The sequence below is a fragment of the Agelaius tricolor genome, unplaced genomic scaffold, assembly GCF_023055355.1.
Source record: "Agelaius tricolor isolate 1412-34295 unplaced genomic scaffold, bAgeTri1.0.p SCAF_4, whole genome shotgun sequence".
Classification (NCBI taxonomy): Eukaryota; Metazoa; Chordata; class Aves; order Passeriformes; family Icteridae; genus Agelaius; species Agelaius tricolor.
Window position 1 is genome coordinate 9,362,952 of NW_027269264.1, and position 18,739 is coordinate 9,381,690.

An 18,739-nucleotide genomic window follows, 5' to 3' on the forward strand; every position below is an offset into this window, starting at 1 on the left:
CACAACTAAGCATTTTCTTTGATGGTTAAGCATTTCTCAACTGTCTAGGTAAGGTTCAACAAAGCAAATTTCAAAAAGTATATTTAAATATTACTTATTAAATATTAATTGAAGAGGATCATATTTAGCAGTTTTGTGCAGTGTCCTTCGATTTCTTCTAGATAGAGAGAAGTTTGTTGTGAAAATTGTTGTAGCATATATTCATGAACTGATCAGCTTACTCTTCCAGAAGAACATAAAATCGTCCTTAAACTCAGTTCATTGACCATGTGAGTCAAATATTTGAGTTCTCAAATATAAAAATGCTTTTCGATATTAAGGTCTCTCAAGACTTTTTTCTGACAAATGATTTCTTCTAATATGAGTGAGGCATGTTCCACAATTAAATAAAATCTATATGGGCTGGCATGCTCTTAAATTTTTATTTACTATTAGTATTTGAAAGTTAATAAAGTGTAAAGAAATTATGGATGAGTGTTTTTAGTACTAATAATTGCAAAGTAAAAATTAAACAATAATAAGCCAGAACTCACAGAAGAACTACATTTATGCTTGTGTAAATCCAAACATAAGATTGTGGAACCTAACTCACTGCTGCATAGGTCAGGAGATGCTTTCTTTACCAGCATTGGATAGTTAGCTTTCAAAGTGGATCTGACACCATTCCATTCCTATTATAAAGCATACTTTTTAACAGAAGTATCAGAAAAGAGCAAAAAGATTATGCAATTTCGCATCATAGAATGTTTTCTGCTTTTTTAAAAAGTAAAGAGCATAGTTAAAGATGGTATACTCTGTTCCCTTAATGAGACTTTTTTTCTGTTTTCATCACACGTAAATGCTCATCAGAAATTAATAAAAGGGTTATAAATTCTACTTCAAACCAGCTGAAGACTGGATGTCCTTCAGGAACACAGTGAAACATATGTATAATCTAATGTTTAAAACCAACCCTGCAAAATACATAGAAATTCTTAAAAGCAAAAAAAGAGTTTCCTCAAATCTGACTTGTTTTCACAGAGCTGTAATTAGGGTGTTATTAGGAGAAAGAGTTCAACAAGAAGGGTTTAGAAAATTTACTAACCTCTTAGGCCTACAGATGGAAACAAAATGAATGGTAAAATTGTATAAGAACAATGCATGAACAAGCTAAGGGAGGTTTAGCAAGCAAATATGATCCCTGTATTTCTGAACTGTTAATGGTTGACATTACCTCCTTCACTGTTCCATGGTCTGATGAAAGTCCAGCAGAACCAGCAAAAAAATCACAAAATCTTCCTCCAGATTATTTATTCTCCAAGTTACAGAATATTCTGAGTTGGAAGGGATCCAGAAGGATCATCAAGTCCAACTCAAAAAAGGGGCATCTCCTGAATGAAGAGGTTAAGTAACTTGGGTTATATTTACTAATAACTGCATGATATCCCAAAACTAAAGAAAATATTATGAAGGGAAGAAAATCATACATTTCTTATGACATCAGGGAAATGACTGATGATATTCCTTGTTTTGGAAACTTACAGCTTCATTATAAATTGGACAGTGGTCATAGTTCTGGGTGTATTTTAAAGAAAGGGGAATGGAAAATGTTGTTAAGTAAGCAGAATTTTTCATTTATTTGCTTCTAAAATGTTCCAATTTATGATGTTTGTGATAAGACATAATGCACAGAAAAATGTCAGTGACCTGGAAGACATAACCACATACTGAAAATACACCACACACTGTTAAACTTCAGATTTTCTCTCTCCCATTCTCACTACCTTTGTAATATTTTATCAGGCTAGCCTTCATTCTCTTTCCAGCTGTATTGTTTTACTTTTGCTACAACTCCTGTCCTACTTTCTGAGCTGATCTCTCCCTGTCATTTATGACCCTTACACCCCTCCACATCTACTCTTTGCAAAGCGTGTAAAAAACAGATTTTCATACCTCTATTAAATTAGCAGATCAAAGAACAACCTTTCCACAATGATTTCATAACACTTTCACTGTCACAGATGTCTCCTAGACAGGAAGAGCAAGACAATATGAACAAAAAAAACCCTGAAATAATAAAGAAGAAATAGGGGATTCATTTTCTCTATTCTTAATACATCTGAAAATGCAAGAAAAACCCTAGAAAATTTCATTAAAACAAGAGAACAGGGAATTGCTAGCCCAGAGTGGCTTAGTTTATTTGATTAAATTGAATCTGATAACATATACTAACTGAGAAACTGGACATGCCCAGAAGTATCTTCTACAATTTATATGAAGAAACATAACAACCTAAGAGAAGCATCTTGTGGCTTCTGTATTGAAATAACACAGTGACATGAGCATGGCATGCACCTTTATTCCAGAGCTTGATCAAACACTCAGATTACCAATACAGGAATAGAATAAGATCTTGAATATGAACATAGGTGTGGGATTCTAAACCTGTGAAACTGATTTTGAAGAAATATATTTGTATAGTTAGTACAGTCATAGTCAAGTAGACTCACCCACTCTTTTTAGCGAAGGGATGCAGACATGATAGCTCTTGAAACATTTACTCCAGGCATATTTATGCTCTGTCTCAGTGATGGCAGGGTACAATTCTGTATTACTCAGAAGAACCACTGTGACATTTGGTTCTGGGAAAACTCTCTACACTAAACGGAATCTTTTCCAAGCCCGAACAATACAAGGGAGCCAAGGCATAAATAACACATTGTCTCAGGGCAGCACTTTGGTTCTTTCCCTGTATAAAAGCTATTTATGAAACTGTTCCCATACCTATGGAAAGACTTCACTACTACTATCTTCCCAGACTAAGAGTGTGGAAATTTAACAGACAAGGTTTCATCTTGATGATACTGCTTGCTACAGTAACATCATGTAACTTTTTACCTATATCAAAGACCATAATTATATTAAAATGAAATATTCTAATTTTCTAATATTATAATTCTAATATTATAATACTATAATTCTAATATTCTAATTTCTCTTAAGAGTGTTTAATATTGCATTATCTTTGAAATATTGCTCACAAAACTGATAGTAATTATGCTTAAAAACACATAGACACCAAAAAAAGTTAAGGACTATAAATCATTGTTAAAGCTCCAAATGAATTCCGTATTAAATGAAGATATTTTAGAAATGCCAAAGAAGATCAAGATAGGGAAAATGTTAACAGTTATCAATATAGGCTGTCACTCACTGGAAAGAGTAACAGGAATTAGATGGCATTTTGAAGTAGTTAAAAATAAAGGCTTAAATAGTCAACAGTAGTACTTTTAACCTGTTCCATGAATTATGGCAATGCTGCTTTTAAGATTAGTGCTTTTTCAGTAATCACTTTTGGGGTGTGGGATACTTTTTCAGTCAAATTACTCTGTTTTCCTTAAACAGTATTTGTCCAAATTTATCTCTGATGCAATTCCTTTGACTTCTAGCAAACTATACCTTGATCATTGCTCCTATGACACTAAGACAGCACTCTACTCTTCTGCCCTTAAAAAATGAAGAAATTACATTCATAAAGCCTTTCTTGGTTTTCTTTAGGTAAAACAACATACAAGTACATCTGTACACTAAAATAACCATACTAGTAACTAACTTTTAAAGTTACATGTCCGTTACTATAAGCTGCTTTTGGAAAAGATGACAGCAAGAACTAAACCAAAACAAAGAGGGAATCTCAGAAGTCTGCAGTTGAGCTTTTACCTCAACCTCAGATTTCCCAAAGGAAGGTGAATTACCAGATTTTCAAATTTCTATATACAAAATTTGGTTAGAGTTTCAAGTAGTTTACCAATTGCTCCTATTTTAAAAGCAACGGTATGCAAAACCTTTGTACCTAAGAGCATGAGCTCTTTTCAAAGCTGAGCTACTTTTTCTCACAGTTTAAGTCACTTGGCAATTTCTTTAAGCAGAACATACTGACATTTCATGCCAGTTTCATTTATATTTCATAACTAATTCCATGAAGTGGTTAGTGAATTTAAGAAAAAATGCTGATAAGACTTTCCTACTCCTTCTTGGGAATAACTTTAACCATCGAATCAGAAATCTATAAATCTACAGAATGATTTTGAAAGGAAGCACACTTTGGAGGTCATCTAGTCCCACTCACGTCTTAAAACAGGACTACTTAAATCAAAATGCTGAGGATCATGCCCAATTTATTCTTCAAGGACAGATATCTCATAATTGCTCTAGGAAATTTTCTTCAGTATCTAATCCCCCTCATGGAGAAAAAACCAGCCAAGTAGCAACTAACAAACAAGCCAACCAACTAACCAACTAACATAAAATCTTCTTATACCTAATGGGAATCAAAGCAAGCTACAAGTTTGAAAATAATTCTCAAAGGTGCATGCATCCCTGACATACTTAAAGTGGGGCATGCTGGTAGGTTTACACAAAATTATGTGTTCTGCATAATGGATTTACAAGCTTTTCCTCAAAGATATTCTATAGATGTATTTTCACTTTCTGGATGGCAAGAATTTTCAAGGAGGACTGAACAGCTGCCAATTTAAACACATTAAAACACATTTTAAACACATTGGAGAAACAATGCATTTTTGTGCTACCTGAAACATAAGTGAGAGGTGGTGATGTTAAAGCATGAAAGTCCCAAGTGTCCTGGGGCAAATTTAACCTCTGGAAAGCACTCCTGTTTCTCAATACCTTCTCATATCATGTGCAGGATGTCAGGAGGGGGCTGGGTCCGTTTCCAGTTTGGCCAGAGTGTGCAGGTTTTACAGTCAGGTGGCGCTGGGCTCCACGTTGTGAGCAATGGCCTGTGAATGATTTTCCTGTCTTGTACACTCTGTTATCGGTATTAGCAGTGTTATTTTGCTCTTCTTATTTCATTACTGTTTCTAGTTAATTGTTCTTATCTCAATACAGGATCTTTACATTTTAGTGCCACCCCTTCTCCTCTCCATCCTGCCATAGCCAGGAGGGAAGGAGTGAGCAAGCAGGGTGTGATCTTGGGTGTTTCAGTGGGAAAATTAAAATTGGAAACACCACTCCTAAACTAGGACAGAGGGGTTTCTTGCTTTGCATTATTATGTATTATGCTGTCAAAGTTAGTCCAGAGGTAAACTACTACTGATTAATTGTCAGTACTGGTAATAAAACAGAGAAATCATTGTATTTCTTTTAAACAAAGGATATAGATCATCAGAGATAGATGGATAGATAGATACATACATACATACACACATAAACATATATACAAACATAAATTACTACACTTACACATATATATGAAATTAAATGTCATAAAAGACCAGTCTTGACAGAAGGCTGCAACTCCTTATCAGGTATTTTTTTGATGATAAATTTAATGCATTTATAAATCTGTTTTTATACTATGTTAGACACGTGATACCACAGTTTTTCAGTATTTTCAGATTATAAACTTAAGTTTATTATTCTTTTAAGTGCTGTAATTATTTCTGAATTTCTAAAACTGTCTTTCCATTTCCCAGCACTTCACAGCACACCATTAGCCAAAGGCTGTGTGTGTTAGTAAAGGAAACAGAAGGGTTTATTCCAGTCACTTGACTGGGGAGTTAGACACTATTATCCCTAAACATTTAAATTACTTGTCCTCCCAAAAGAGATAGCACTACTTTAATTGCACTTTCTTCAGGGAAGAAAAAAAATCCAAAGAAAGATTTTTCATAAAAGGAAAACTCACCTGAAGCAAACATTTGTATGATTAAGGCTGGAATAAATACCTGCTTTAAAATTACAATTTGAAAGCCTAGAAGAGTTGTGGAGTTTTGCCCTTTTTTGTTTTATTTTAATTAGTTGTCTTGTTTTTTAGCCGGAGCAGAGTTAATTTTTTCAGTAGCCATGAGGGAGCAGAGCCTGGGGATGTGTGGGCATGACTAGGTTATTATTCTAAACCACCTAAGGTCATGCTTAGTGGCAAGAGTAAGGGGTTCTTGCCTCTGAGAAGAAAGTGGGCATAGCCTGTGGTCAGCAAAAAAAAGCATGGAAGCACAGAGTGTCTGTCTGCAATTGTTTCTTGTTGTCCCAGGCTTTTGAGCATTTTTCCATGTAAAACACCCTCTTTTGCACACCTTTGGTTTTTCATATTTTTGTAATTGCTGTCCATTTTTCTTATCTCATTGCTGTTTCCAGTACATTGCTTTTATCTCAACACATAATCTTTGCCTTTTGTCTCCCATAGGAATGATAGGTTGAGGAGTGACTGGTGATTTGGAGTGCTATTCCTAAACCATGACATTAATAAAATAAATAAACCAGAAAAATAAGATTTTACACACAGATCCTTCATTTCATAGTTTTTCTCAAATTGCAAAATATAGACCTGAAAAGGCTGGGAAAAATATAGGAGCATTGTATACACACTTAATGGATAAAAAAATAATTTTATGTGCTAACTACTCTGCCTGGAACTGAAACTACTTGGATCCATGACAAAATTTTATGTCAAAGAGCTAATGAGGTGCTGAGCACTTTTTTTTTTTTTAAACATAAATCAAAATTTAAGACATTAAGACAGAAATATTACATCAAGAATAAAACCAACAGTAACTGTGATCTTGCTACAAACATAAATGAGAACATCAGTGGGAAAACCATCATCAATACAACAATAACAAAAAGATAAACTTACCAGGTTGACACTGCTCATTTTTCACAATTGTGGTGAAAGTCTGCCACTACTTCCCTCCTTCAGACTATCTTAATATCAACCTGATAAGAATATAAATAACAAAAAACTCAACTCCCAACAAATAAAATGCATAAAATAAAATAATATTTTAGACAAAATAACTTGAGTTAGTGAAATCCTTGACTAGATCAGTGAGATAGATGATCTTTTTCCTTTCACTGTTTTTATATTTCAAGTGTGAGTACCTAGCACATCTTTGACATTAAACACTCATAAGAAAGAAAAACATATCCGTGAAAACTGTTAAAGTTGCATATGAAGTTGTAGTCATACATGGCAGGAGATAAAACTTGTTGCACATTGAAATCTAGGACTAGAAGTAGTCTTTTATGTCTCATTTTTTTCAAAGTGTACTTAATGCTATTGCAGGTTTATATTACTTAAGGAAGAGCTTACAAAGCACTAAAACACAGTCATTGATTAAAAAAAAATCATAGCTTTTTTATGGAGGGAGGAGGTAGGGCAGGTTTAAAGGAAAACATCACTGGGGAGCTGAAATCTACAGTGTGGTGGCTCTTCAATTAAAATCCTCCTTCTGGTTATATAACAGTTGTAGTATCATTCTTAAAAGTGATAGTCCAGATTTTTTTTTTTTTTTTGTTTTTTGTTCATGAAATCAAATAGTCTTCCATATTTCTACCTGGCACAGGGTTTGACTTGAAAATATTGACTTATTTTTAAGAATTTTTTTTTAATTAAGGTGGCCTTTTGAATTCAGGACTTTAAACAACTTCTACCATTTTGGTTTTGAGAAGCACTTGGCAGTACAAGATATCACCAAAAACTAGTACCAAACTGACAAGTCATTTAAGAAGATCTCAGTTCATATGCTGTTATTTTTTTCCTGAAATAATCACCCATTGGTTTATCATACTGACTAGACAGGGTTAGATTAGTTAGGCTTATTTTAATTTTGAGGTGCCAGAGAAGTCAGAGAGGAAGGCTTCTTTGCTTAGCAAATGTCTTTTTGCTTAATCTAATTTTTCTCCAGGTGCACTTTTAGGTATGCTCTTCTAAATCACAGCTTTGTAGAAAAAAGAGAGAGCCTTGACTTAGCTATCACAATTATGCTTCCAAAGCTTATTTCTATAATTAACACAAAATCTATCTCTCCACTTTCTGTTGTTAAGATCTCAGTCACAATAGCTCTTTGTATTAGAGTAGTCTCTGCTTCTTAAATTCCATTGCCTTGCAGCTTTTACAGCCACAATATTGTGATTCATGTTGAGAACTGGACCTAACTTACCAGGCTTTTTGAATTTTTCTATGAAGAAACACAAAGCCACAGACCAATTGTCTGGAAAGGACCTCTGGAAGTCTCCTGATCAATATCCCAATTCATATACTGGATCAGGACTGAATTCAGAACAAAGAGTCGTAAACATAAGTATTGAAAAGTACCTTTTCATGACACATTTAATCTTAAAAGTTAATAAAGAGCTATAATTTTAGCAATTCTATGTCATTTTTACAAATTTATAATATAGTTGGTTTTGATTACTATTTTAAAATTAATTGTTTTAAATAATTTTCTTTTACCTTATTGCTATCCCTAATTTGAGTACATTACATGTTCTATCTATCCATCCATTTTTAGATATTCCTGCTTCCATATCTGGATCAATGAATGCATTAAAATTTGCCCCATTTATGTGACAGAAAAGCTTTTCCTTCAAACTACTTTTAAAGCTAGCAAAAATAGTTACTTCATCCTCTGTATAATGAACGATATGTTTTCTAAGAGTAGATACTTTTTAATAATCTACTTAGATGGTATGAAGGTTACCAGAATGATTTTTGTGTTGTTTCATGACTTGGAGAATGTTTTTTTACTGTTATAAACGAGGAACACTAGAAAATTTCTTCACTGTTCAATGAACTACTTTACTTCCAGAATGCACTGTTTAAATAATTTTCCTTCTAAAGTAATATGAGGAATTATGTTATGTCGGATGCACTGCTAAGTGGTACTCTAATATTGACCTGTGTTATACACAGGTATAATACAGGTCAATCTTAGGAATTGAGGAAGGCTCTAAGAATACTCAGCTGACTTGTGAGGGATTTTGTAGAATTCTTGACAACAAAAACTAAGCAGCATAAGTCAAATTCATCTGTTAATGAAGATGAAGAGGCAGTCAAGGTAACCCCAAGAGGCAAACATAGAATAGAAATAAGCACAATCTCTTTAAGAATTTAGATTAAGGCAGGCAAGACCTTTGATATTTCTTCTTAAAATATTTATGCCATTCAAAAGATTCAACTACTGAACTTCTGGATTATGCATAAAGGGTGACATGATAAAAAATTTAAACTCAATATGCTGAACATAAATGTCTGCTTAGAATCCTGTACCTGTTCATACTGAAAAGTCAAGGCCAAGAATTTAAGCTTAGTTCTTGTTTCATTCTACACTTTTTTGTCATTATGGTAAGATCAATCATGAATTATTGTCTCACTGGGAAAAGAAGAGAAACAGAGAAAACTGAGACATTGAGTTATAGTTCTTTTCTGGAGATAATGTAGTCATTGCTTCAGGAGAAGTTATTTTCTTGTGTTAGCTGACTTTGGGCCAATATCTGAGCAAAACTAGCTATTCACAAACTGCAAAATAGTTAGAAAAATTAAAATCTACTCTGGAAGCATGGCTATCAGAAGAATACAAAAGAAATTGTAGTTCAATTTTTACAACCTTTATGTAATGAATTCAGTGTGTGCTTGGCACTAAAAAGAAAGCAGAAACTGCCTCTGCCCTTCTCTGATACACCCATCCTGAAGAATCCTAGCATTTCCATAAAGGCATTTTCTTACTTCAAGCACATGTCTTATTCCTTCCTCTAAATTTTTTATTAATGAAATTGAAATGTACAGTGAAACCACATGACCGAGACAGTAAAATTATAGGAGAAACAATGGAAAAAAATTAAAAGAAAAGCAGAAACACTAACTACCAATGTTCACAGCAATCATGTGAGAGTCCTCTGCTTTGAGTAAAGCCTAATTTCCTTTCATAGAACCACGTTTCTCCAAATACATTTTACTTGACAATTATAACCCTATTTCACATATCTAACACAGTTTCATAGACTCATAGAACAATTTGGTTTGGAAGGGATATTTAAAGGTCCTCTACTCCAAATTGCCAGTTGGCATTTTCTCAAATTTTGTTTCCTCTAATAAAGTGCTTCAGCAAAAATACCTCTCACAAATTTTTCATTATAATCACCTATACAAAGGTATCATTGATCTAGCATAATACTTTCCTAATGGACTAACCAGAAGGAATTTCTTCCAGTCCTCACATTAGGGCAAAAATGTTAATGTTACATGATCTACATAAATATTAATGTCTTGAGACTAACAGAACTAATGGAAAGACTGTGGTAGATCCATGTTTTTATCATATTAGATATCAAATTTTTGGTTTGCATCTGTCTGTGGGCAATGACTACTCATTTGTTTTTGGATAAACTTACTACACGACTTGCAAATAGAACAAATAGAAAGAGAGCCAAAAATTTTCCTAATACTTGACTGGAATTTACCACACTGAAAGAAGAGCTACTCCATGGTCAAAAAGTAATAAAAGAAAAAAAAACCTCTCTCTCTCTCTCTCTCTTTCTTTCTCTCTCTCTCCCTTTCTCTCTCTCTTTTTGGAAAATAAAAAAGGAAAACAGCAAGAGATATCCTCAATAGCAAATCATGTTCAGATTTTCCACAAAAATGTAAGGATTTGACTGTTTAAATAATAAAACTGCTTATGAATGACGGCCAAACACAGACATCTTATTATTTTGACTATGCTTATGACTTTTAGAGGTTTATTAAACATACAGGTGACATTCAGCTCTGATCTTTAAGCTGCCAGTACTAGAATCCAAGAGCATTTACAAAAAGGTTGCTCATTTTATACAAGAATCCTCACTTTCCCTTAGCAGTATTGGAAACAGACTGCTGCTGAGCTTAACATCTGGTCTGAGTAAATAAAGAAATTCTCAGGGTGAAGAAATCACATTTTGCTAAGTTGTTTAAGTGTCTTCCCAGCTGAGAAATCAGAAATATCTTTCCCATAGAGCAATGTGAAAAATGACGGAGGACATGATAAACATTTGAATTAGGAGACATTATTTGAATTTTTGAGGGCTTTTTTTTTTGTGCTGTGATTTTTTTTACCTATCACAGCTAGGAATATTGAGGGGCTGTTATCTTACTTACTAAACAGGACCTATTAATTTCAAAAGGACTATTTATACAAAAACATACTTTCTCAGTGTAATCAAAGAATGTTAAGTGTTGTTTTTAATTGTGTGCCCCAAAGAAAATGAAATGGCACCTGGAGAAACAGCAGCTTTCACCAGGAAACCTAGTATTAACCTATTAACCTTTTAACAGAACAGCAGCTATCTACAGTCTGACATCCCCAGCTTTATGAACAGATGAACATAAATTTTGCAATTGATTTCTCAAATGGCTGCATTAAATAGAATGCTCTTCTGCGTAACTGAAAATATCCCCCTCATTACATTAAAATTGAATGGCACACTTTCTAGAAGGATGGTGTGCACATATATACATTTCAGCTGCAAGGCATCTGAGAGATCCTCTCTCTACCCAAAACTGATACCACAACTTAATTTAAAACTTGAACAAGATGCAATGAAAGCCTAAGAGCAGTGGACTTGAAAACTAAATATTTTATGAAGTTGATCACAGGTAGGAACCCACTATTTTTTTAAACAAAAAATCAGATGACTTGCATGGTTTGTTTGAGCACATGTGAAGGATTCAACGTATTGTTAGGAAACAGTGAAAACAAGATTTCCCATAAGCAGTAAATTAGTTTTTTAATCATTGCCAGCAAAACGTTTTTCAATTAAAAAATACAGTGACTCCCTAACTGTGATTTCTTATTCTAAAAAGTCAGTTGGTGTTCCACATGACCATAATCTTGTTAGAAACAAAAAAGTTTTAGGAAATTTGTCTATGGAATTAAGGCACGAGTTATTTGGATTCTTATTTCTGGACAGTAGAAAACAGGAACAGCAAAGTAACTCTGAAAAAAATAGACCATTTATTGATAGTATTTGAAAGGGACTCCTGCTAGTGGATCTCTAAACAGTAGATACACTTAATAAAAATATTTTACTTTGGATTGTTTTGCATTGAAACCTTTATTACTCTAAGAGATTATATTCTTACATCATAAGGATGGTGTATGTATTGGCAAGTCAATCACTTTATCCATTGATAAAGTGCTTTTTTGAGTAATACAAGCATTTTGGAAACAGCTTTTTGGTGAAATTAAGCGAGTTTCAATATAAATAAAGAAATTAGGAATGTGCAAAAATTCAGGGAGTATTCAGCAAGGTATTGCTGTGGCAGGTGCAAATACAGGCAGATACAGCATGAATCAGTGCAATGGAATTATTGATTTAAGTAAAAGATCTAAGAAAGGTTGTTTTATTTTGGAGCTTACTCTAAAATAGAGTGGCATAATCCTCAACAATTAAATTTTTTGGCTTTTGACACTGAGATGGAGAGACTGTAGGAAAAAAAATTACATCAAGCATTATTCTAAGTAATGCCAAAACTATAAGTAACCATGTTAAATCTGTCTTTTGTAGTTCAGTATTAGATGAAAAAATGTATGTTTATTTTGTGTTCTATCTTTGTATAATTTCACAAAATGCTAAATTAAGTTCTATCCTGAGGTCTCTTAAAATTTCAGACCCTCTTCTTCCTACTTATAATTATTTCCCAGCTACACTCCTCATTTACTAAAGTGAATTATTTTTATTCCAAGAGATATACATTTTACTTAGAAATATACTGAAGAAAATGCAAATGCTGTAAAATTCTCTGACATGGTGAAGTGTGGGGTGCTCACTGGAGGCAGTCGTGAATAGTGACTGCTCTGTCCCTCAGGAAATGGTAGATGGGAGAGGCTCAGAGATTTCTACTCATTCACAGCTCATGCTGCCAAATAGTTCACTGCACAAAATACGCTTCCCTCACATTTACAGCTTGCATTTTTCATGTTTGCTTCTCTGATATTTCCCACAATGACAACTCTGAACGATACCAGAGCATTTCTGAAAGAGCCTTTCCTCAGGGATTTCTTAGACTTCAACCCGTTTAAGCTGTGCCACAATGATTTTCAGAGGCAGACTTCTTAGTTTACATTAGTTCCTGCAGTCAAGCTAGTGGTTAGTACCTACATTTCACAGAGAAAATACAGTAAGTCACATTAAGCTAGAAGAGCTAATGTTATTTCAGACAAAGATTTCATCTTAGATTTCTAATTATTTTAATTATGATAATACCATATACTATAGTATTGGGAATTCTACATTGAGAATACTAGAGAACACCGTACTGAGAAAACTACCTTGATCTGTTATCAGCTACTTCGGTAACTAAAAATTGTCTTTCAAGCACAGATTATTTCAGCCTCCTCTACTAGTACTCTGAAGGGTGCTCAATCTACCTCAATGTTGAATCATATCCTTGTATTTATCAGTTCCTTTCTTGATGCTTATTGCAGCAAGATGACCCCCAGCTGGGGAATAATGTCCATGATCTCAGAAGGCTGATCAATTGCTTTATTAAGCTATATTATGTTATACTGCATACTACACTAATACTATGTTGTATGCTGTACAAGGAAAACCCTTGACCCCTTACAAACAGTCACAACACAGCTTTGACCTAATGGGTCAATCAATCCAAACAACCATCACCAGAGTCCAATTAACAAATCAATTTTGGTAAACAATCTCCCTAACACATTCCACATGTGCCGAACAACAGATACAGCAAGTAGAGATGAGAATTGTTTTCTTTCTCTGAGCTTTCTCACTGCCTTCCCAAAGAGAAATCCTGGTAAGGTTGTGCCTGCTGCTCTCTGTGAAGAGAACTGTTGCCACAGATACTAACACTTTGTATTTTCCTATCATGTTAGTCAAGTTCAAAATCCAACCTTCATCTGCTTGGAGTGCTTAGGATTTTATGTTTCTTTAACTTTCTGAATCTCCTTCATCTTCTTAACATGCCAGATTTTGTCTTTAAGACTCTATCTATGATAGTAGTTGAACATAATGTTTTTTCTTATTTGCACCCATCCTTTCCACCCCAATCTTCTTTTCAATTCTTTGACTAATGTTGTCTTTCTCTGATCAACTCCAAAATAGCATACAGGAAGGAAAAGCAGAATTTTGACCTGGAATTAAATATGAAAGTACTTATGCTGCAAAAATTTCCTGCTGGCGAATTATTGTTAGGGAAGGAAAAATTTGGAAAACTTTGGCTACCCACTATCAAAACATAGATGTATAACTGGTTAATATAAAGTTATCTTAATAATTTTTGAGGTTAATATTGCCTATTAATCTCCTCAATTTGAATGCAAGTATTAAAAAGGGAGAATTTCACCACCAAATACACAACAGTATTTGAACTCCCCCAATCAAATTTCATTCTTCTGGAAATTTGAACCCCTTGTGTCATTGTAGGGTGCATTGTGTTAATTTCTAGTTTATTGGCAATTTACTGTTGGAACATCACCATGGTAATCCAATAACCAATAAAACTTGCTGCCAATTCCTTGAATAAAGGAAGCAACTTATGGGAGCTTCCAGGTTCATCTTGGCTAGTGCTTCTGAGCAACTCAACCTCCATGACTTAGGAGCACCCAGCCATCAGCCCTAAACAGAGTTGCATCACTCTGTGACACTGCATGCACAGTTATGTGAGGATATAGATTTTGCATACATAATGGTAGTGTGGAGTAATGTGTAGAATAAATCATTAATGCTGCAGTACACTGCCAGTATGTGAATTTATGAATGACTTGATTTGAAATTTAACTAATCAGATTGAAAAGTATAGATTCATGATATCACAGAACGGTTAGGGTTGGAAGGGACCTAAAGACCATCTAGTTCCAATCCCACTGGCATGGGTGGGGATGTGTTCCACTAGACCAGGAAACTTCTTCTAGGGACTGGGCATCCCTAACTTCTCTGGCCAACCAGCTCCTGTGTCTCACGAATCTCACAGGGAGGAATTTCATCCTAAGTAGTGACTGACTGACATACAGTATAGCTGATATTTTGTCATTATCAGACACTTCCATAAAAGGAGTCTTGTGTACAGATATACATAGATAACCCGTGCACACAAATGCACTATCACTTGCAACACAGACCCTGTCCAGCATCAATTTTCAGACATATTATGTGGGGAAGTACAATATGCATAGTCTAGGAGATCCTGTCATTCTCACCATCGCATAGAGAGTAAAACTTTGATTATTACATACAAGCCTGTTCCCAGGATGCATGTGTAAGCATACAGGTTTTTGTTTCTTTTATTCCATATCTAGATATTTTTTTCCAAAGCAGAAAGACAGTTGGACTCATTGTTCTTACCTTTTAGGGTGTTGTGAATTAGGGTGTGTTCTTACCCTTTTAGGGTCGGTGTTTCCAAAATACATATTATTTATTTTTAAATTATTCATCTTAAAAAACCCCAAAAAACCTTCAGTAATTTCAACACAGTTTGAAACATACTTATCACTAGAATTTTTAAAGGTAATATAATGATAGTAACAAAAAAATTATATATTTGATATTTTTCATACCAAAGGTGAAATTTTTGTCCAGGCAGCTTAACCAGTAGCTTAGTGATTACTCTTTTTTCTGTTTCATAGAGGCCCTTGTTTTCAATGTTTCAATACTCTTACTAGTAAATATCAAAATACCATTTTGCAGCTCTAGTTGTAAACTTTATTTCACTGTAATACAGGTCTTGCTTCAACTTGTTATGCATTACATACTCATTCAGTTAAGCTATATTTTTAGTGTGTGTCTTTCTTATATTTTATAAGTTTTCATTTTTAGTTCAGTTCCATTCTGTTCTTTATATGCCTAAATTTCTTTAATAAAAAGAGACACAATATTTATACATATTAAATTTTTACTACATTTATAAAATACTATAAATATAATTGGTTCTATGTAGTTATTAATATTTATATTTGAAATATTTTCTAAATGTTTTTAGACATTGCTGATATTAATTAAGAAATGTTAAATTCCCAAGACAATTTACACAATTATGGAAGAATCCAGGAGAGAACCAACAATCACGAAAGAGCTAGAAATGATAACTTAGAGATAAGGGGTATGATAAATAAATCATACTCCTTATCTCTAAGTTATAATAAATATAAAAATAAATAAGTTTGTTCAACACAAGAGAAGACTGAGGTTGTACATCACTTGACATGAAGAGGCTAATGATTAATTGTTTTCAAGTTCCACTGCAAGCTGCACAGCAAATGTTGATTCAACTTCAGAAAACAAAGCCTTTGGGCAGTTAAATAATGTAGAAGACTTCTCTCTTGCATAAATCTGTTAACCAGGAAATGAATCTGTCAGGAATGACCTGTCTATAATGAAGTCCACCTCAAGATCTTTCTCACTTGCATCTACTCATTGCATGTTCCTTAGAAACAAAAATCTACCTGAGAAATTAAATATTGTTTCAATAACATCAGGATCTGTGAGATTAAATTAAAGTTTAATATTATATGATATCTGAGCATGCATAAAGCTTGCTTTCTACAGACACAGAGCTTTGAACTTTTGCTGTGGCAATAAAAACTTTGAATTTATTCTCAAATAATGTAGCTATGATGCATGTGTACCTATTAGGTATCTGGAAAAAATTCAACAATGAGCTTGCAAGTAAAACACACAATTAATGGAAAGTAAATCTGGTAAAAAAACCCGTATGTTGACCTCACATTTGTCAAACTTAGAAAGTAACAAAAACCAATCTACAACAATACCTTTTGTGTATAATTGAATTAGCAACTCATTCTGTTTTGTTTTTTTTTTTTTTTTTCTTTATAACCTTAAAGGCACTTGAGACTTCCTCTGTCCAGGACCTGCATAATTAACCCACTTGAATTTCTGAGACCCTGATTCGTGCTCTGACTTCAACAACATAAATCCTCATGCTCAAAAACTCGGTCTATCTGAGTTAAATCACATTGCTCCAGGTAAGGCTGAGAAATACCAAAGATTTACTCATCATCCTCTCAGGAAGGTACACCTACAGGGATGTTAAAATGCCCCGAGAAGTAAGTGCCAGAAAATCCCACAGCTCAAGTTCTGAAGTCAATCTTTACTGGGCTGCCTAGAAATTCTCCTTTGTAAATAAACAGTGCAGAGTTTGGGTTTTTTAACTTACATAGGAGACCTACTGATGTATTACTTCTGCTCTGAAGGGAGGGGAAAAAAAGTAAACAGAGGAAAATGATTTCATTTATAAATTCAAATGCCTCTCATTTTTCTTTTTTTGGATCAGTTTATAGGATTTTCAGCTAGATGAAGGTTGCTCCAAAATCTTCAGTCCTTCTGATTACATTCTGAAAAGTCTTGTGATAACCTAAAGGTGACCAGCAACACATTTTAGAATCCAGCACTGCCGGGCATTTCAGATAAGTGCTTAAAGTATTAAAAAAAAACTACAGAACCTTCAGCAAGAGTTTAATCTGTAGACTACTTCAAAGTAGTCCACAAAGATTAATTCTGTCACCTCCTGCAGTTAGAATATTACAGGATGGAGGTTTTCACCAAATATTTCAGTACATGCACATAACTGCTAACCAGCCTAAACTCATTTTCAGTTGGTTTTTTTTGCATTATTTTTTTTTCTTTTCCTTGCCAAAAACTGATGCCACAAAATCAATTTTCATTCACCAGAATGCTTGAATTTCAACAAAGAAGCACAAAGATCTAGTTTCATCAGTGTGAAAGAAACACTGTAATTTGCAGTCCAAAAATCTGTGTACTGAAACTGTAGGAACTTTTACAAGGGGAAAAATATATGGGAATGCCACGATTCTAAATTATTGATAAGTAGTCCTATCAGCATTACAATCTGAAATCCAGAGGTATCTGCTTTTTTGAAATCATGATTCTACTTTTGTTTTTAAAGAGATCAAAATATAATTTAAAAGTAAAAATTAATTAAAAAAGTAATTCCCACACTACAAAATTTTATTATTCTATACAATACAACACATCAATAAAAAACACCAGTAAAAAGCCTTTAATGCATAACAATAGCGTTTTAGTATCTTAGAAATGTACTTTCAAGACTGCAAAATGTTATATTTTAAGTGAAGCTCCTCATTAGACAGTATGAGGCATGAAAGATAAGGCATGAAAAGAAGATAAAAAAACCCTTCTTAATAGCCCCTGTGCAGATAACATAGGGCAAAGACAATCAATACTCATGCTTCATTTATTTTATGGTTTTGAACATTTAAAGACAAAATGTTAGCATTTTCTGTCCTGTTGGGCTTCACAGACTTGCAGCAGTAATAATAAAACAACAGTAATGCCAAAAAAAGATTTGCATATTTGCATTGTGATTTATATGAATATCTATTCCAGTAGCAGGTGGCTATTATTCCCCAGTATGAAAGGTAACACCTACTCCATTAGTCTGGATTCACTAAAAAAACACATTGTCCTACTACTTGGGGTAGTCATCAAAATGACACAAACAAATCCAAAGTATCATAAACGCAGTATAAAAGCAAATAAAATATATGCCAATAATATAAACATCACATTAAATATCTTCATAAATAAGACTAACCTTTACAATCTGTGCTTCTACTCCTGACTGAAAAATGAGAATACATAAAACATATATATTTTCAATGCCTTTTTCATGGTATTTGAACAATTTTTTTCTGAACATGTTTAAATATAATTTTGTGTGACAGTTGTACTACCATGCTTCAAAGCCTTACAACCTCAGTCAGATGTAGTTCTTAGAAACAAATATGCTTTATTAGAAACAAAACTAGGAGAGCCAATTTGTGAAAAAAAATTTAGGAAAAAGTTGTGCTGGATGTTCTTTTAAAAACTGAGTGAAGCAATTTTATCATATTTAAAATATACAGCATGGTTAAGATAGAAGCTGGTTAGTCCTCTATGAAACAGTTTTAATTAATAATAA

At 33.7% G+C, this 18,739-nt stretch overlaps 1 protein-coding gene across 5 annotated transcripts in view; it reads right to left on the bottom strand.

The window, feature by feature from the left end:
* Positions 1-18,739, bottom strand: part of LINGO2 (leucine rich repeat and Ig domain containing 2) — a 484,582-nt gene that overhangs the window by 227,582 nt on the left and 238,261 nt on the right. For 3 of the 5 annotated variants that reach the window (XM_071424531.1, XM_071424532.1, XM_071424528.1), the window contains exon 4: positions 6,638-6,717. The exons of the other annotated variants lie outside the window; for them this stretch is intronic. The gene's annotated coding sequence lies outside the window, so the exon portion shown is untranslated. The remainder of the gene's footprint in view (positions 1-6,637; positions 6,718-18,739) is intronic. 5 annotated transcript variants of the gene reach the window in all.